The sequence below is a fragment of the Ammodytes marinus genome (genome assembly GCF_949987685.1).
Source record: "Ammodytes marinus genome assembly, chromosome: 16".
Classification (NCBI taxonomy): domain Eukaryota; kingdom Metazoa; phylum Chordata; class Actinopteri; order Uranoscopiformes; family Ammodytidae; genus Ammodytes; species Ammodytes marinus.
The window spans coordinates 25,025,455-25,046,197 of record NC_137220.1 but is presented as its reverse complement, the minus strand read 5'-3'; the positions used below and the strand labels follow the sequence as shown (position 1 = coordinate 25,046,197).

Here is a 20,743-nt window from a genome sequence, read left to right as displayed (position 1 = left end):
GCCCAACCCCCCCCCCCCCCCCCCCCCCCCCAACAGTGTGCACCTTCAGACCCCATGGACCTTTGAGAGCCACCGGCAGCCCCCTTGGCCATTAAGACCAGCTGCACCTACTCCGTCCACCTCCTCCCTCCTCTACACACACTGACCTCTGGTCCCAGCCCGAGGGTTATGGGCAGGACACTTCATCTAGCTGTCATTCTCAGCTCTGGTTGTAGTCTTCCTCTGCCACCAGGCTGACCCTGGATGACATTGTTTTACTGTGTAAAGATTTGAGCAAATAAAACTACAAAACCAAATATCTAGCTGAAAGTTCAATTGTGAGTTAAATCATAGCTGAGGCATCAGAAACAAAACAACCATAAAAGGTTCATAAGATTGAGAAAAAGGCTCCTGTAGAATAGAGACTAGACATTCACCTCTCAACTCAAATGTAAATCAATAAAAATATATTCCTCCTCATCCAACATGTAGTGTTTGACACATACAGGCGGTGCTAGTACAGTACTGCCAAGCTTTTCAATCAACACAATGTGTTAGGGTTCACTGCCCCTTCTCTCCAGGCTAACACACATACACACACAGTGGCAGAGTGTCCTATATAACTGCTCAAGTCATGTAGAACAGCTCTCAGTGTGCATGTTGAGAGAAGGCCCCAGATGCACACACACACACACACACACAGGTTCACTTACAGAAACACACACGTAAGTAATTAATCAAACTGTAATTTCGACAAATTGACCCTTCCTCCCGCTCCCTCACACACATGCTGACACAATCTCTCACAAGAGCTACAATTGGATGTGAATGGTGGGCTTTGATAAGACCGGCCAGGGGCCACATGAGAAACCCTTGTGTCAGTGAGGCGTGGAGCAGAGGTCACCAGGTTCACCAGCACGATGATGGAAGGCCACCAGCTCACACACACACACACACACACACACACACACACACACACACACACACACACACACACAGGGGGCGTGGGAGGCAGTGTACAGACTCAAACAGCCATAGATAAGGAGATGATACACACATGTACTGATACAAACATAGCAACATACTGTATAAACATGTACACAGAGCTGCATTATGGTGTTATCAGGGATATATATATGTATATACAGTATGCACACTCAGCCATGTTCCTCACATGCACCTAAAGAAATGTCAGGACACATAACCTTTGGTTTTTATCTGATTATAGACCACACTGGCAAGCGCATGACTCGTCTGGCCATCTTGACGGGCACTTAAGTGACTTAAGAGAAATGTCAGTGGTAGTTGAAAGCGCAAAGAGCAGGAAAAGCCCCACAGAAACATGCTCAGGGCAGTGTTTACCAGAACTAAGGGACAGAAAATGCATTTTCAACAGCTGCAGTAAGGCCGACTTGTGTTTACACTGGCTCTTGGGCATGTGTGTGTGTCCTTTCTAAAACAGGTCAGTTGTGTAGTGATAGAGGAGGAGTATTCCTGGAAGTTCCTCTAATGATCATGCGGGGCCATGGAGAGTTTGCTGTGGGCATGTCTGTGGGCAAACGCTGTCTATTAGCTGTGAAAATAAACATGTTTGGATCCATCAGAGCGGATATGATCCTCATTTGGAATGAGCTGCGGTTCATACCACATCTCTGTTGTTCTGTCTCGTTCCCCTTTGGACTGGATGGGTGGGTATGACTAACTTACTGTAACTCCTACCAGAACAGGCTGCCAAGGGTTTGAGCTTTTATTGTTTGGCTTAAATAGCAGAAAATCATCTGTCATCTACTTTACTAGAGTGAAATCCCTCACCCCGAGGCACAGACCATGGACTAAGCTTAACCTCACTACAGATCACACAAAGCTCCTTTTAGGCAGCTCCACGTGCAAAACATTACTACACTAACACAGTTGGCCTTATTGCTCATAGTTTCTAAATGATTAGGGCTGGCCTCCATTAGTTATCTCACTCCCTATACAACAGCCAGCCTCATGAAGATGTGCCCTTTCCCCCTATGTAATAAAGAGCATTGATGGTATCATTCAGCTTGTTGCATAGTGTAGGAGCAGAGATTGAAGTTTAAACTAGCAGTATTCTGCAACACAGAAGTCATTTCAAGCAAGCAATTGACAGTATTTCAGAGGGTAAATTGAGGATTTAGACCCGAAGCCACTGATGATTAGGTTTTTTTTCAGACATTTATCAGTTGGATAATTTTTTATTGGAAAATGAAGTTCATGGATGGATGTGTTAACGCAAACAATTTGACCTTGAAACTAGTTAGGGTTCTTCATTAATGTTAAGTAATGAAGGGGATTTTATTATAGGCTAATGTACATACACTCACCGGCCACCTTATTAGGTACACAGGTTCAATTTCTTGGTAACACATATAACTTATCAGTCAATCACATGGCAGCAACTCAATGCTTTTAGGCATGTAGTCTTCGACAGGACAACTTATTGAAGTTCAAACCGAGCATCAGAATAGGGAAGAAAGGGGGCTTAAGGGACTTTGAAAGTGACATGGTTGATGGTGCCAGACGGGCTGGTCTGAGTATTTCAGAAACTGCTGATCAACTGGGATTTTCACGGACAACCATCTCTAGGGTTTGCAGAGAATGGTCTGAAAAAGGAGAAATATCCAGTGAGCGGCAGTTGTGTGGACGAAAAATGCCTTGTTGATGTCGGAGGTCAGAGGAGAATGGGCAGACTGGTTTGAGATGATAGAAAGGCCACAGCAGGGGGGCGCTCATGTGTAGTGGTTAGAGCGTCCCCCTAGGCTCAGGCCTGGCAGCTCACCCGGGTCAGTTCTCTGCATGTCTTCCCCTCTTTGCCCCATTTAAACTCTGTCTCTCCATATCTGTCTAATAGAGTTTTTATTTCTAAATGCCGAAAAATTATCGATACAACCAAAGTATGCAGAATATCATCTCTGAACGCACAGCACGCCCAATCTTGAAGCAGATGGGCTACAGCAGCAGGATACCATCTCTGAACGCACAACACGTGCAACCTTGAAGCAGATGGGCTACAGCAGCAAAAGACCCCACCGGGTGCCACTCCTGTCAGCTAAGAACAGGAGACTGAGGCTACTATTCGCACAGGCACACCAAAATTGGACAATAGAAGATTGGAAAAATCTTGCCTGGTCTGATGAGTCTCAATTTCAGTTGCTACATTCAGATGGTAGAATTTGGCGTAAACAACATGAAAGCATGGATCCATCCTGCCCTGTATCAACGGTTCAGGCTGGTGGTGGTAGTGTAATGGTGTGGGGGATATTTTCTTGGCACACTTTGGGCCCCTTAGTACCAATTGAGCATCGTTTAAACGCCACAGCCTACCTGGGTATTGTTACTGACCATGACCATCCCTTTATGACCACAGTGTACCCATCTTCTTATGACTACTTCCAGCAGGATAATGCACCATGTCACAAAGCTCCAATCATCTCAAACTGGTTTCTTGAACGTGACAATGAGTTCACTGGCCTACACATTCACCAGGTCAGCAGAGGTCCAATCCGTTACTAGCAAGGTGTACCTAGTAAAGTGGCTGGTGAGTGTATATACAGTACAAATCTGAATATTGCAGGTGAAAGAATACAGACTTTTTGCAATATTTTGACCAATATGTATTCAGCCGTTTTGTGTGAAGACAAAAGGTTGCATGTATTAGTTTCAGGATTCTAAAAAGATGAGTGTAATATTATAATGTTCACTTACATTTATTTATTTTATTTCAACTCAGAATATAGATGTTATGTAGCATCAGGTCATTAGATGTCTCCGATACTCAGTCCATACAGCACCAATGTGTTCCTAGTGGAATCAATCAATACAGTATGGCCGGCATTATGGTGAATGGTTGCCTGTGCTGCTGGACTTCACCTCAGCCCACCCTTGTGATTATTTCTTAGCAGAGAAATAGTAAAGAGTGGCTGGGAAGTGACTCACTCAGTGTGTGTGTGTGTGTGTATCTTGGACTGAAGTTACGGAATCTCAACTACATCCTCCAAGCAGCCACGGTCACTGAGAGTGGCTTTGTGGGAAAATGTGAGACAAAGAGAACGAAACAGATACAGAGGAGGATGGGGTATGGTCTACTTGTGCGTGCCTGTGTGAAGAGCCAGTGTGTGTGTGTGTGTGTGTGTGTGTGTGTGTGTGTGTGTGTGTGTGTGTGTGTGTGTGTGTGTGTGTGCGAAGCTCAGTGGCGGATGGCTGTGAAGTTTGTGGAAGGGGTGTTGGCTGGCCCCCATGCAGACTTCCTCGCTCAGCCGTGGGGTCGACAGTCTGTCTGAAAGACGCCATTGTCCCCCCTCTCTAGGCCCTCTCTCCCCTAGCAGGGTAAACACAGGCCACAGCAGCAGAGAGAGAGGGAGGCTAGCAGGGGAGCCTGGAAAGGGGGCCACAGGGAGGATAGACGGGGTGAGGATGAAGGGAGGAGGAAGTGGAGGAGTCAAAGGGAGGTTTGTGTTTCCTCTTTAGCAACCCCCCCTCCCCCCCGTCCCTCACCTATTCCCCCCCACATGACCCTTTCCCATCGGAGTCCCAAATCCACGCCACTGCATTAGGACACCGAAAAAGTCCCTTTGATGAAGTGTGTGTGTGTGTGTGTGTTCGCGGGGGTTAACATGGGTTGAGGTTGGAGGATGTGGGAGTTGGCCAATGGGCGACAGAGTGGCAGGGTGTGTGTGTGTGGGGAAGGGGGGGTACCAGGTCAAAGGAGGGCTATGTGCTTCAACACCTACATGCTCTGAGGCTCACTTGGATCAGCGCTGACCCCTGACCCTGCTTTGACCGATTGATCTCTGATCTCCTCTGATTCCATCTAAGGAAGGGCGGGGGAGTGCGCGCCATCTGATGGTGCTTTAATGAGAGAAGCCAGCGAGAAAAAAGATCGGATTGTGTAATAGGTTTCTCGAAGGGTTTTCAGGGAGCGAGAGAAAGAATGTGTGTATGTGTGTGTGTGTGTTTATATACACATTTTGTGTGACCCCCTCTGAGGATGGCTGTAACTTAATCGGCCTCCCGCTGTGGCCCTGGGAGGTGGTCTCTAGGAGGTAAGCCATCTCTCCCTGCGGCTCTTTGCTTTCCCTTTTTCACTTTCACACAGACACACACATACAGAATCCCAGAGACAGAGAGAGAGAGAGAGAGAGAGAGAGAGAGAGAGAGAGAGAGAGAGAGAGAGAGAGAGAGAGAGAGAGAGAGAGAGAGAGAGAGAGAATGTGGTGGGAACGCATGGCATTGGCTCCAATCTCAGTCGAGTTCTAGTATCAAAGGGTTAGTAGATACTTCAGGATTGATATACCAGTAGTATTATATTGTTGTTGCCTGTTCAATCATTAGTTCTCCTAAATGTCATAGGTGGGAATTGATAGATGGATTATTAAGATTATTATTATAACATTAACAACATTCAAAACGTTGCCAAATAAATACAAGAAACCACCCAAAGTACAGGTCAGGCATTGAGTCAATCTTTCTCGTTGGGTTTTCGTCACTCTGTGGTTGTTATAGCAGGGATGTGTAAAGAAGTGCAGCTGCAGCGTGGCTCATGTCTAGACCTGCTGGTGTTCCCATCAGCCAGGTGGGTAGGACGGGGTCAAAGGTGAGCGGCTGAGGTGTGGGTGTGGTGTGAACTCTGACCCCCATGACATTTGTTTTTCTCTTCTTTTTAAAAAAATAAATAAAACCCCGTCATTGGAACCCCAGCGAACTTGGCACGTGTCGATCCAGTTTGAGCAAACAGCACTTCTTCATATTTAGATTTCACATACTACTGACAGTGATGAAGACGATCAGAGATAAGTGAGACAGGTTAATAATATCTCATTATAAGCATGTCTGTTACTGGATTTGGAGACACAAGACAAAAACAGGCCCTTAAATGGTCAGCCTTTTTCACTACCAATTCTGTCCTTGCTGACGTTTCTGGAGGTACTAGCCAGGAGTGACCCCACCTCCGCTGACACATACCCACCCAGCCACAGCCCTCAGCCCTGATGGATCACTCAGCACATAAACACACAGCTGAGAGAACTTTTCTTCCCCCCTCTGCCTCTGTCGTCCTCAGCCAGCCGCCTCCTCAGACAGGAAACCTCAGTTTCCACTCCTCCTCCTCTGGGCCTCTCTTCCCTTGTTCTCTCTCTCTTTCTCTCTCTTTATCCCTCCATTCTTTGCTTTTGTTTTTTTTTCTCTCTCACGTTTGCAACCTCTTTGGGCTTGTTTTTCCTCTTCTCTCTCACCTACCGCTGTACCCTGTTTTTTTTAATGGCACCTTTATTGTCAAACGATTCCCTCTATTATATATGTCTCTTCAATATATTATAGCGTAATACTAGAGTTTTCTCTTGCTGCTGGTCAAAACCCCTCTCCTTGCCCTTGCCCCTGTTGCGAGAAGAAAAAAGGAAAGGGTGCTCACAGGATTGTCCACAGTGTTATGTAATAGCAGTATGCACGGAGCCACTGGGGAAGAGCTATGGAGGGAGAAGACAGTTGTTGGGAGTGCTACAGTCCTAACGGCTGTGATCCAGAGACAGAGGGTGCACGTGTGTTCACATGCCTATACAACACAGACAAATACAAACACAAGATTTCCACTTGTCCTTTTGGGGTTCAAAAAGAGAACAGGACATGCTTTCGCCCACAAATGAAAGAGAGACGTGTGAGCGTGCAAAAATAAGTGATGAAAAAAGCATGCATAAAGGAGGTGAAGGAAGGACATGGGGCGAGAGAGGAGCGAGTGCAGGAGAGAAGGATAGAAAGAAAGGAGGGATAAACGGATTGAAGGAGCTGGGAGAGCGAGAGCAACAGGAAGCTTCTCAGCGAGCTACCGATGGCCTGCAGCCAGAGCGTTCAGACACTGAAGAATTCCAGGCAGAGGGGCAGGCAGGCAGGCAGGCAGGCAGGCAGGCAGGCAGGCAGGCAGGCAGGCGGGCGGGCGGGCGGGCGGGCGGGCAGGCGGGCGGGCAGGCGGGCAGGCAGGCAGGCAGGCGGGCGGGCGGGCGGGCGGGCAGGCAGGCAGGCGGGCGGGCGGGCGGGCGGGCAGGCGGGCAGGCAGGCAGGCAGGCAGGCAGGCAGGGAAGGTGCCAGGAGGGAGGGAGGGACAGAGCGGAGATGGTGGGGCACACTTGCGGTTGTGTTGTCAAAGGGGGGACGGCTACATGAGCACGCGCTTAAAGTCATATCCCTCTGTGGTTGTACAGTCAGACATTAGTTTCGTTATAGATTTCCAGAGAAGCCGCTCCTGTGTAGTATTGTTTTTCTCTTAGATTAATGGGACATGTCAGGTGAACACTAAGTCAATGGGAATTTCAACTGTGTGTTCCGTGTCTGGATTGGATTTTTATTTTATTTTTTTAATTCTAGCTTCTCGAATGTGAAGATTTGCCGCTCGGTTTTATATAAATATAATCACGTTAAAACTTGTTTCACTTCTTTCTGATGTTCTAAAGTATAAACCAAGCTTGTCAGATGAATTGAGCATTAAAATCATAGTTAGTTGCAGCCCTGCATGCTGCAAATCAGGAATGACTTGAAGTATTCCACTAGCAATCGGCATACATACTGGAAAGTGAAAAGATGCCAGTTTAAGGAGGAGACATTATAGACCTATGTAAACTAGCAAATATAAAAACATGCATTTTCATTCAGTTGTGCAAAAAAAAATGTTTTAAGAAAGCCCTGATGACAGTACTGTGAATTTTGGTTACAGATTTGGTATCACTGGCCGACCAGGATGTATTGAACTTAAGAGGCAGACTGCGAGTGGTGGCCCATATATTTTTTAATTTGAGATAAAACACTCAAACACCAGCCTCTGCATCTTAATAGCATCCGGATTCAGACAGCACAGTCAACAGAACAGCTGAGTCTGCCATATATTGAGCTTAGGCCCCTGAATGATCTATAAACAGCCATCTGACTTGAGATGTCACATTGTGTCAGAAAGCTGTATGGTCTATACTTAACCAGAGATTATTGCACGACACTGTGACCTGGCTCTGCTCTTAGCTGGGTGGGAATGGACGGGTGGAAGGATGACGGGTGAATTTCAAGAGGGACATGCATGAACAGATCAAAATAATAACGCTTGCATTTTTTGTGTGAATAAGACTCTAGAATTTGTCTTCTAATTGGAATTGACATGTAGCACAGAGTACGTCTTCACGCAAAAGCTCTAGAGAGTTGTACCTTATACTGTGCTTCATTTTGAAGGGGACAGACGGTGCCTGGGGAGCAAATAGCATTAGAGGAAAACCTGTTCTGCAATCATCCAAACTATTTGAGAGAAGACGCAGGTACACGGGGAACTTAGCAGCTGCACATTGGCATAATGAAGCTATAGGAAACTTCTCCCGAGCCACACTTTCAGTTTATTAGACTCCCTCAGACTCCCAGCACTATTCATGCTATATGACATGAATAGTGATGTGAGGCCCCACGTGTAGCAACATGTGTTTTGGGTCACTGGTTAGTTCCCCCCCCCCCCCACCCCACCTACTCTAATGTAAAATTCACATAGGCTTCATACGTTTCTAATCAACTGAAACCATTTTAATCTATACACTGTATCCGGACAGCAATCAGGGGTGAAAAAGATAATCCCCCCCTTCCCCCCCCCCCCCCCCCCACACCGGGCACGATGACTGACTGTGTTCAAGCAGTAAACCTAGCCACCCATAATGCTGAAGCCACTTCACACTACGGTACTCTAGGCTTTTGAAGAGCGCTGAGTAATCTGACAATAACGTGGGGCATTTCACAACAGAGCAGCTCCACAGGGCAGCAAAGGGCAGCAGCAACCAATGAAGGCAGCGGGAGGCCTATACCTCCACCACAGAGAAGAGAAGAGTACAGTAGAGTTAGGTGTTTGTCTTTGCTCTCAGGAGATTTGATGAACACCCCCACCCTGCTTTACTTTGACCTCCCAGTATTACTCTGCTGGGTCTCTCTACCTCCTGCAGTCTACTGACTGAATGCATTCCCTCCAACACTCACTCCTCTCTCTCTCTCTCTCTCTCTCTCTCTCGCATCTTTCCTCTGACATACTTCCACATAAACAAAAAAAAACTTGCACGATCTCCCTCAGCTATATTCCCTCCTGAATTCCTCCCCACTTGGCCTACATCTCCATCGTCTGCCATCGCTCTCCCCCCCTCTCCCTTCATCAAACCCTCTCTCTCTCTCTCTCCGTTCTCCATTTCAGACCATTCCTGTGGCCTCTCCCCACAGGCAGTGATGCAATCCTCAGACTCCTGCGCGCAATCACAGGGTCTGGAGTGGGTTCTCCAGCCAAGCAGGGGCGTCACCGCACTGCGCTCTCTCAGTAGGAAAAGCAACAGGAGAGGAAAGAACAGACGTGGGGAGGTGAATGGGGGGGGGGGTGAGGAGAGAAGAAATGAAGCCAATGAGAGAGGGAGTAAAAACAGTCTGAGGCCTTCAGAGCTGGTGGTGGGTAAAAAGTTTTACATTTTGTGCATATTCCCAGCCGACAAAAATTGACCCTGTTGTAGGTTTTTCTAGGGCACTCGAGGAACTTTCCAGCTAATCTGTTTCTGGAGGGTCAAAACAGCACAACATCCTTGTCTCTCTCATCGGCCCACTGACCAGCTGTGTGTGTTTTGCTATGGCTTGCTGCTGGATGGGGTCTGTGTTTCGGAAGTGATGGTTCGTTGCTACTCCCACACCAAATGTTGTCATTCCAGCTGACTCATGACCGACATTAGTATCATTCTAAGAGCTAGACTGGCAGTATGAAATTCAAGCAATATTACTGTGATATAGAATAGGATTGCTAGATCTGCTATTTTAACATTCCCCACTTCACATGTACCCTTGTTGGGGCAGTTCAGATTAAATGCATGAGCACTGTGCCTATACTGTATCACTAATGCAGTGGTAAATGAAGCTCTGCACACAGTAGGGATGCTTTCATGCAAAGAGTGATCTAATCAAATACGGTGCACTATGAAAGGGAGCGGACAGAAAGATGGGTTAAAGCAATTTACAAGGTCATGATTTAAAGCTAAACATGTTGCGATGGTTATATGCAGATGGGCCTGCATGTACACACACACACACACACACGCACGCACGCACGCACGCACGCACGCACACACACACACACACACACACACACACACACACACAGCACACACACAGCACACATTCACCCCTTGTTTGTGGGATTTGTAGAGGCAGACCTCCCCTGAAGGCAGCATAAATGAGCACAAGGTCAGGTTTGGAATGCAAAGCCCTGGCACCTGCCTAAATCTTTAAAATACCAGGTTGTCTCAGCACACACACACACACACACAAACAAACAAATCCCCACTGGTGGCCACTCCCTAAAACTAACTGCAGGGCTCTTTAGAGAAATGACTTCAGCCCAAAATGTACCACATCGGTGTGCACCCCAAAAACTTGTATGAGGATTCATGAGACTTCCTGAATAACCACCGTGGCTTCAAGCTCTTTTCAAAACTGAGTATACAAAGCAGCTCTGGTTAAACTCAACATTGGCTGTTATATTCCTTCTCATGGTGAGATCCCAGCACCAGTTCTAAGCCACTTCGAGGAGGGAATAGGAGAAGATCCAGAAAGCTCTTTTTCTTTCCCTCCCCCTCCCTCGCACACTGGTAACACCAAGCTGCGGGTAGATTAATAGGGGTGACATGCATATGGAAACTGTGGTTTGATAAGCAGCGTTCTCGGGCTACATTTCAGAACCAGTTACTGAGCCAATGTGGTTTTGTTCTCCCACTGGGAACCTCGAGAGATCAGGGAAAGAGGTATGGAGGCATACGGTATATGCAAATATAAACATAGGCTACATACAGCCCCTTATGTAGGGCCATTCAGACATGCAGACGTGTACAAACACACATGCACACACAATAGTGCACAGCAGTGCTGGCTGTGTGTTGTGGAGTTCAGGCCAGTTCAGAGAGCTGGCTGCGGTACCACTCCAGCTCTGGGAGTGGTGTGCCTGTCTCACAGTCATTTCCTGGACGGGAATATTATGGCACCACACGCATGAGAAACAAACCCCTTCTGCCTGTGCACACTGATCCCAGCCACTTTCATTGGCTTGCATCTCAACAAGCCGACAGCGCACAGTCAACTCCCTGGGAAGCAAGTCTCCTTATTCAATAGCCCCGGTAATATGATCCCAACAACAGCTTTATGCAACACGGCCTCCAGGAGGGCTGTGGGCAAGGCGTCCGGGCGGGTGCTCTCTTCATCGCTGTGTGGGGTTACTGAGGCCGCTCGGACATGTCTGTGATGTCCCAACTTTTCTACTTCTTCAGCCCAGTATTCCTGGATGGCCACTCCCCTGTCCGTGGAGAGGGCCTGGGTGACACCTGTGCACCAGCCATGCTACAGAGGAGAGAGCCAAGAGGAGGGAGGGGGGCCACACAGAGACAGATGTGCTCTGGACATGGGGAGTGTCTCCATTAGTGTGTGTTTGTCAGCATGTGAGTCAGTCTATATGTGTGTCGAAGCGTGTTTACGAACGCAGAGGAGGAACAGGCCAGTGGCACAGCTTCCAAAACCAAGGCACATCGAAAGGGGAAGAAAACAGGAAGAGGGAGAAACACAAAACAGCAGCGAGCAATTAGCAGGCTATAGTGACGTGTGTGTGTGTGTGTGTGTGTGTGTGTGTGTGTGTGTGTGTGTGTGTGTGTGTGTGTGTGTGTGTTGTGGGGGGGAGCAAACGCACACCACAGGGGGAACAGGGAGCTGCTGCTTTTTTACATTTGGGTGTGCCCCCCATACCGTCTGCTATATGTTCAGCCCTTCTGCCTTCCTCGCCAGTGATCTCACACACTGTATATACAGTAGAGTATATACAGTATATATGTGCACACAAAGCTTGTGTTGTCTTCTCTTTGTGAGTCCGTGCCAACTTAAGGCCAGCTCTGTCTTCTCCTTCCTCACGTGGAGTGCCTGTTTTCCTCTCCTGAGTAACTCTCCGCCCCTTCCCACCATGGCTGGCAATAAGACAAGGTCAATATGACAGCCTTTTCCTCTCTCCTCTCTTTTCCTCCCACTATCTCCCTCCCCTCTCTCCCCCCTCTTTCTTTCTCTCTCTCTGCATTTCTGTGTTCTAGCTCAAGTAAGTGACAGGCTCCACCCTACAGCTTTTATCTTTTGCAGCTCCATTCAAGAGGGAGAAACTGAGAAAGAGAGCAGAGAGAGAGAGAGAGAGACAGACAGATGCAAAGGGACAGATGGAGGGCGACTGAGATGGCGACAGACAAGAGTTGAGCATAATGCTGCAAAATGGAGTAGCGCTATAAAGTCTTGATTTGAATTGGTTGGCGTGTCCGATGAGTGCGGTCTGTTGGAAACGAGCTTCAGAAAGATCTGGAGTCGATTCCTCTTTTCATTTGGCGGAAAAAAAACACACACATTGCATGGCCAGGGCTAATAAATGTGCTGTGGACATTTATCGGTATATATCGTCAGCCTCGGGAAAACAATGAGCCTAAGAAAGGATCTCAATTAGTGTTGAAGGTCAGACGGGTACTCATGCTCTTCTGCCCTGAATCAGTACTGACATTTAGAATCAATTAAGAAATAGCCAGGCTTACTGTGACCGACAGCAACATGTATTCAGACCGGAGCAAACTAGGGAGCGAGAGACACATTGAAGTGATCAAGGAGACAGGCTGTGTTAAGATAGTGGTCATTACTCAAGAGAGTCGGTTCAGTCAGACTTTAATGGAACCAAATACAAACAGTGGGGCTAATTCTTAGAAGTATCTGAGGTCAGAGTAAGTCTTTATTTCAGCAAATGTAACCTCAAACGTAGAACATTTCCAAATGACACAAGGCTCCCTCATAAGAGGAAAACAGCCCGGCTACATATGAATTGAATTAGTGCTGGCAACATGTCCACAACACCACAGAGAAGGTAAACACTTAAGAGGCCAACCCAACCCCCCCCCCCCCCCCCCCTCTCTCTTTTACTGCATGTATAGGATTGAGAATGTCTTATATAATGTTTAGCGTCACTTATGAAGAGCGGGACTCATGGAAAGTGGGAGACGAAAAGGCAAGAGGGGGGGTTGGGGGGGGGCAGAGTGTAAGGCGAGGTGGATTTGGAGTCCCAGGGAGTAGAGGATGGCGGGAGAGAGGGAGGGAGGAAGGGAGGGAGGGAGGGAGGAGGGGGCAAAGTCTGGAAGCTAGCTGACAGGACTGGATATGCCCAGACACGGAGCCAGGCCCAGGCTTGAGAGCCTTATTTGAGTCTCAGAAATGCCTCACCCATCTCTCCCTTCTTTAAAAAAAAAAAATAGAAAAATCCACAATCAATCCCCTCTCTCCCTCCAGTGCATGTTGTTCCTCACTCGTACTTCCAGGCAGAGCCCCTCTTGTCCGACTCCTCCCTTTCTTTTCTCTTCAAAGAAGCAAACACACACATACATACCTCAGCCGTGCTGAACCGCTGTGGTGCTATTGAGGGTATACAAGAGGACCCAGGGTGTTGGCCAGGCAAGTAAATAATAATACAAACCAGCTGGGTCTCCACTTAAACTGCATGGCTGAAAGCATATCACTGTCCAACTCACAGCTCTTTGAACTGAGCCCCCCCCCCCACCCCCTCCAGATATATAAAAACCTCCAGCGAGATCCAAGTTTACTATCATGTGGAAGTGAAATATTAAAGAGTGCTGGTAGATACTAACCCAATATTGACTAAAACAAGCCTTCCTTTATCCGTCCACACCCTGCTCTGACAGCTCCTTTACACTGCTTTTATTATACACTGTGTAAGTCTTGGCTATACTACTGTATCCTTTCTTTAACTTTTCCTCATCAAGTGTACCCTGCCCCAGACATGGTCTGCGTATTGTCTGAAGAGCTCTGCGAGCTGAAATTCTCTCACGATAGAAACAGTGAGTGGGGAGCGCAGAAGGAGCGTTAAAGGGAGAGAGAGAAGAGAAGAGGTAGGGTGGGGTAGCTGCATGGAGCGAGGCACTGAGTTGTCTGTGTTTATTTTGGAAATGCTGATCTGCAGACGTGCAGCAGAGGAACTGACCCCTAAACTTCATGGCAGATTCTCACACAAAGAGCAAGAGTCCTGTGCTCATTTGGGATGTCCCACGCAGGTGATTTTAAAGAGGGGTAGAGCAGATATTCCCAGAGGGTGCATTTTAAGCCACCCTGGGGACCCAGGAATGGTCTGCTCCAGGAGGAAACAGTGAGGCCGTGAGGTGATTAGTGGTTACAGTTTAACTGGAGAAAAATGCACGGCCCATGCAGCCAGCCAGGGAGCAAAGCGGTATGCACTGGTCTCCTTCGGTTTGCAAGTTAGTGTGAGTCAAGATATGTGTATCCGCCCTGTCTCTTCTCAATGTAAAGGTTGAAGAAGGTTGGTCATCACTCCACATGGACAGATCACAATGTAGAACTCCCATGTGAGAGTGTGTCACCTCCACTGCTGCACACATGGCAATGATTAGTGATAAGATATTTTGTGGAAAAAAGGAACAGAGCCGGACTGTGACGATATGAGTGGAGAGAGTCATTTTCAAGTTCAGCTGTTGAATCACCTCTATCTGTAGTGTATTTGAAGGTATCACATTGAGGACTGCAGCCTATTAGTTCCTCATGTGATTTGCACTGGTGAACTGCACAGCCAAGAATTTGCCACAAAAAAAATCAAAAATGAAGTTAGCAATAACTTATGGAATTTGAACCTGAATTATATAGTATATATATATTTTTTAATTGTGGCAGAAGAATTGGTAATAAAAGATAAATCATTCATATCAACACAACGCAGTGTCCATGGAGCGTATATATATACAGTATATGTGTGTGTGTGTGTGTTCAGCATGAAGGGCTACTGATTTATATATGTATTTGTATGGGATTTTAAGAGACTATCCACATTTGACCATGTCACATTAGCCAGTCCCCTATTCCACTGAGGGGACATGGCTCCTTGTGGCTACATCATGCAGGTCCTTTAACATTTCAAACGGCAGGGACGCCACCATTCTATTCAACCCTACATGAAAGCTAGTCACAGTTTATCTGTTGATCACCGTAATGGGAAAACCTCAATACTGTCTGAATAGAAATCTAGGGGCTACTGATTTCTTGTCGACGTGTGTGGCATCTGTCATAAGAACCCCGAATAATGTGTCTCTTGTCCCTATGAAGATAAATGGCAAGTGTGTATCAGGTGCCTTGTTTTCACTGCGTGCCGCCTCGTTCACTGACCACTCTAATCCTCCCTCCCCTGCTGCTGAGATGCCTTTCAGCTTGACTGTAATCCCCAGCAGTGCTGAAAACCCGCTGTGATATCAATTCAAACGCTCACGCTGGCTCTCCCAGTGTATGTTTGTGGTGCCACTTAGATTCCACCCACCTACTGGTAGCAGTCCTAGTTTCTACAACAAGAGTTTTTATTTTCCTTTGGTGAAATAAAAACATATTTTACAGCAGGTCCAAAAAGATTAACTAACTTCTCTTCACTGTGGATTTGACTTTTGTTGTGGTGCTTTACTCACAATGTAAGAATCAACGGAGCTTCTTTTTATATCAGATGCGGTCCACTTTTATTAGCCTGGTTTAAGGCTTTAAGTACAAGTGCATTGTGGGTTCCCTCCATCCCTTCACCACATGCCTAGTGGTTGCTCTCTGACGCAGGAATAATCCATTATGGGGTCCACCTTTTCCACCAAAAAGCAGCTGCCTTTCCCCTCACACAGTTTGGGAGCTCGGGGTATGATGTCACATATAAAGCTGTGGCGTGGGGCAAAAGTTGCCAAGCATGGGAAAATTAGAGTAGGGGAGGTGACAACCAGGCCTGTGATTTGATTTCGGAGACTGGCACGATAGAAAGCCTTCATGGTATAATATCATCTTGCGTATTAATCGCAGCAAATGGAAGCAAGTTGGTTTCCAACTCTGAGAAACTCTGTACATGCTGATGCTCCCAGCAGCTGTCTGAGTATGTACATCTGGCCAAGCATGCAGGCAGGACCAGAAAATGTACAGCAAGAGAGAAAAAAAGAAAAGAAAAGGCTGCCTACACAAACATACAACACACACACACACACACACACACACACACACACACACACACACACACACACACACATCCTGTAAGTAAGGAATGCCACCACAGGGGGATGCACAGCTGGACCCCAGCAGACATCTGGCTTTATGGTGGAGCTGAGAACCTTTTCTCTATAGTGAATAACTAGTGTTTAAGAAAGGCATGGCCTGAGTGTGCCCACAGCCCTAGGTGCCTCTCTTTATGTCTGATGGTTGTTATGGCTGACCTGCGGCTGAACTGATCATCAGCTGATTGGATAAACAATGTGGCGAGCAGGCTGTGGATGTGAGGAGCACCTGTGCTCAAAGTTCAGAGAGGGGTTATGGATTAAATAGCAGGGGCCTAGAAGAGGGAGGGAGGGGTCAAAGTCCTCCCACTGCACAAAGCCTACACGGCCTCTTTCACGGCTCCTCTTCCCCGCATACTTTGAGAGAGGTCCAGGGGGCCCACAGCCAGACCACCTCCAGCCCTGCATGATAGGCCTATATGTGTGACAGTTGCTCTTGTGCACCCACACATTGTACAGTCACCTTGGAAATATACAGCCAGATCCTACTCTGATCCGGTGTAAAGCTGCAGCCCCCTGAATGTGCCTCCATCTGCATTGTGGCCTAATACTTTTTAATGATCAGGCCATATTCCACTCCAGCAAAGGGCTTGTTAGGTTTGCCTTGGCAGGGCTATGCTCTTTCCCCTGGCATCTTCTGGAACAATAGGCCCATGGGAGGCAGCCAATGGGGAGAAGGTCCATCCCAAGCCCAGTCCCAATGTGCACACAATTAGGCTTAGGGACAGAGGAATTGCTTAATTGGAGGAAAATGGGTCTTTATCTAGGCTTCGCCGCCTGCTCTCATCCTTGCCCCCTGCACTACATGCTTGGCCTCAACGAACTTTGGAATGGGTCTACACAGTAATGATGGCATCAGTGGCAAGACAAAGATTTCACCAGTTCCAAGCATTTCTCAGTATGCAAACCGCAATGAAAAGAGGGCCATGAAGCATAAATGAGTAATAGGCTGTGGTCGTGCAGAAATGCTGTTGTGACCACGAACATAGCCGAGGGTAAATACTTAAAAACGAAACACAAAAAAAATCTTAATAGATGTGGTCTTTTTTCCCAGGGCATTTACCTCATATGGGGTTCACCCTTTAGCCATCTTTTTTCTCCACCAATACATGCCCTGTTCAAGTGACTGTCAGCAGCCTGTAGACGTTGAACTCTTTATCAGATGTTGTGACAGAACATCACAGAGCTCAAATAGGCCTGCGTCTTGCACAACAGCTGTCTGAGCTGTGCTGCACGCCCCTATATAGGGCAGGATTTGTGACACTTCTGCTCTAAATAATAAAATCTCTCGGGGGTTTACGAAGGCGAGAGAAGATGCAGCGTCCCTTCTCATAGTGACACAGGAGGGACACTGCATGTGTAAAATGGATCAAACGCCGGCGAGGGCACGTCCGCCACCGCCACCGGCCTTGAATGTGACAGTGTGGGGAGTCCAGGCTGCAGGGTATATGGGCGCACCGCTGGAGAGACTAAATAGGTCACTACCCTGTTTGAACTCGTGGAATTTTTCACAATGTAGCAGCGCACTCCAGCCCAACGTGGACACACATGACAACAGACACGACACACAGGACTGACATTCAAGATATAGGGTCGCTCCCCCGACTTACCTTCGAGGGGAAATTGCCCGGGATATGGCCGAGATATCTCCGACTTTGCCTCCCTTCTTCCCGGTGCAAACTTCGCACGCAAAGTCCTCTGGCTCGTGCGGCGTCGGTGTCAAATGACTCCTCGTCAATTTGTCGCTATTTCTTCGATAAAAGCGAAACACGGAGTTGATACGTCTTGCAAAAAATATATGACTAGGGGTCTGTAGAGGCGGTCCGTTGCCAGACCATTGTCAAGATTATTTCGAAGCATGAACAAAAATCTAAAATATAAGCTCACATTAAACGCAGCGTATGTGACAGCTGGTTGTTTAAATATAATACAAAAATACTAATATATGGACTGACAGTCTCGTCTGTTGCCGTGGGATGACATATTCTGCATGTCCCTGGAAACCCGTTAAAAAGTGTAAACAGCCAACAATCCGTAGTCTTCAACTGTTTTCCCGCTGATGAAAAAACGAAAAGACCACTGGATGTGTGAGTGCATCAGAAACGCAAAAGGTGATGTCTTCCTAAAATTCAAAGTGCATCGCTTAATGGCAACGCTGGTCAACTGGGGGTTTCCTATGGGTGGTCGTGGTTCTCCAGGCGGGGTGGGAGGGCACTTCAGACCAGAGGGATGGCACGGACTGGTGGGTAGGGGTGGACAGGGCGGGTTGGCGACGGGGTGTGGGGTAGAGAGAAAGGGGGAGGATCGTCTCCTTCTCCTTCGGTGCTTTTCCAGATGCCGACGTGGGGACAAATTGTCTCTCTTTTTTCTATCCCCGTGACTCTTCTGTCTTCTTTCTTTTTTCTCCCGAAGCACTGGAGGACACGCTGTGTGTAGCCTATATGGTAGTCTAGTCTTCCCCCACCGCCGTCTGAAGCGCACAGACAGCCGCCCGGAGCCCAGCAGCCAGCCCGTCAGGAGGACCAGCTCACAGTCTGCCAGCTCAGCGCATGCTTACTGCTCCGCCCATCCGCCATGGGCAGTCCCCGGCTCCTCTCCAAACTCTCTCCCTCTCTCCTCACGGCCATCTCTCCGCCTCGGCTCCCTGACATCAGCAGGCCTTTCAAAGAAGGGAATTACCCACTCTATTACTCTGTTGCTCCGATAAGTTTTTATTTTTTAGGGGTGTGTAGACATTTCTGTCCTCGTGCTGGCTTACACTTCTTCTTTCATGATAGCCCAAATAAATAAAACAATCTTTGAAAAGTTTTGACTGCCAGAGCTGTAGCCTAATGTTGATATTCCCAACCACATAATTCAATAAAACCAGGACACTTGCAACAATGTGCTACAGTCGCCTAAAACACTGGATGGATATAATTGAATATAGCCTAACAAAAACACTTACAAAATGTAGGCTAAATCAGAGTGACATCATTTCAATAAAATAAAACCAGACAATTTTACCAATGTCGCCTATAGAGAGCTTTTGCTATTTGTAAACGGGGTTCTTACTCCTTTCCGATGTTAGCCTCTATATCAACCAGTTAGTTGATTAGTCCTACATGGGAAAGTAACGCCTATGTCATATTATATAGGGCTTAATCTTTGTCTCAAGTATTTACATAGGCCTATTTTAAAGCCCACCGCAGCAATTGGATATTTGTGATATTAGGCTATAAATAAAACGTATTTTATATTTGTGAATCAAAATGATATTGAAATATTACTAAGAATAAATACTTGCCTCTGTTCAATTTTTTGGCTACACTGCTATCATTCAGTTCACCCCTTGGCCACAAATCATCCACAGCAGGTTAAGAAAAAAAACGACTTTTGTCATTTTGAGAGTGGACCACATTTTAGCACCAAACCACAGAGCCAATAAAAACATGACTTGACCTCATCAATATTGCCTCTCTAAAATATCTGATCAAATTCATTGGCTAATCTATCGAATCACATAATTACTTACTTGTGTCCCCTAATATGCCTACTACTTGTTCCCACATTAACAGCATAAGATTACAATGACACGTTTTCTTTTGATATTTTCTTCTTATTACATTTTCCATGTGAAGGTTAGCCATTATAATGTAGCCTATAGTGAACTTTTAATACTTATAGGCTTCAAGTAGGATGTTGAAACATTACAATTTCAATCGCATATATGAAGGATGACTTTTCTACAGGTTATAACAACACTATGCAGCAGAAATGACAAGTCACACAAAAGATCACACGAAACTGCATTATTACACTTACAGTGATTAGGTGAAGCGCACACGTTTCAAGTTTACATTGAGATGTTCCGAGTATATAGACTGTATAGGTTGCAGAGGTGTAACATAAATGTAAGAGTTCAGAGTCTGTTTGCTGTTCAAATATCTTGTTAATCTTGTTCACTTACAAAGGTGACGACCTCATGCGGAAATATAGGATAACTTTTAGAAATCTGATGTGTGAAATGACAATTAGTGACAGGGCTATTGGATTTGAGCATAGGATTTGAGATGTGTTTTTTTGTTTTGCCCGCCCACTGTTCCTATGATGCTGGGCTTCGGTCTGTTAAACATGTTGCCGCTAGAGGGCGTAGAGTGGCATGTGAGAAGATCCAATGAATGCATATTTTTTTCATTGCTAAGAATTGGTTTGCTAAGCTTTGTGTTTCCATTATTTGTAAACCCACAATTCATTCTCTAACCATTCAATATTTCTAAATTTGTCACTGATAAATTCCATAGAAAATGACACGTGCTGTGAATGGACCGTGCCAAATATGTTTTTCAGTAGTTTGAGTTCAAGGTTCACAAAGTTTAAAGGAGCCTATGCATTTTGGTAGGCCGATCTAACGTAGTAGCTTATTCAACCACGTTGAAGAGAAACTAATGAACAAGTAAGACCGAATGCAATTTGTGATCAAAAATAAGTAGGCCGCAATGGGCTCACATGACCGTGATATGTGTTTATTACCATATAGGCCTAATTAAAAACTAAAGCTTATTCCTCCGCATGATCCATTCTAAAAGCAGACATGTGCCTCCAGTCCAGCCACAGATACTGATGCA

General features: G+C 46.6%; 1 protein-coding gene across 2 annotated transcripts in view; it reads right to left on the bottom strand.

The window, feature by feature from the left end:
- The window catches only part of glis2b (GLIS family zinc finger 2b), a 27,513-nt gene extending 8,888 nt beyond the window's left edge, over nucleotides 1–18,625 (bottom strand). For both annotated transcript variants that reach the window (XM_080043791.1, XM_080043792.1), the window contains exon 1: nucleotides 17,747–18,625. The gene's annotated coding sequence lies outside the window, so the exon portion shown is untranslated. The remainder of the gene's footprint in view (nucleotides 1–17,746) is intronic.
- Nucleotides 18,626–20,743: the final 2,118 nt, after the last annotated feature.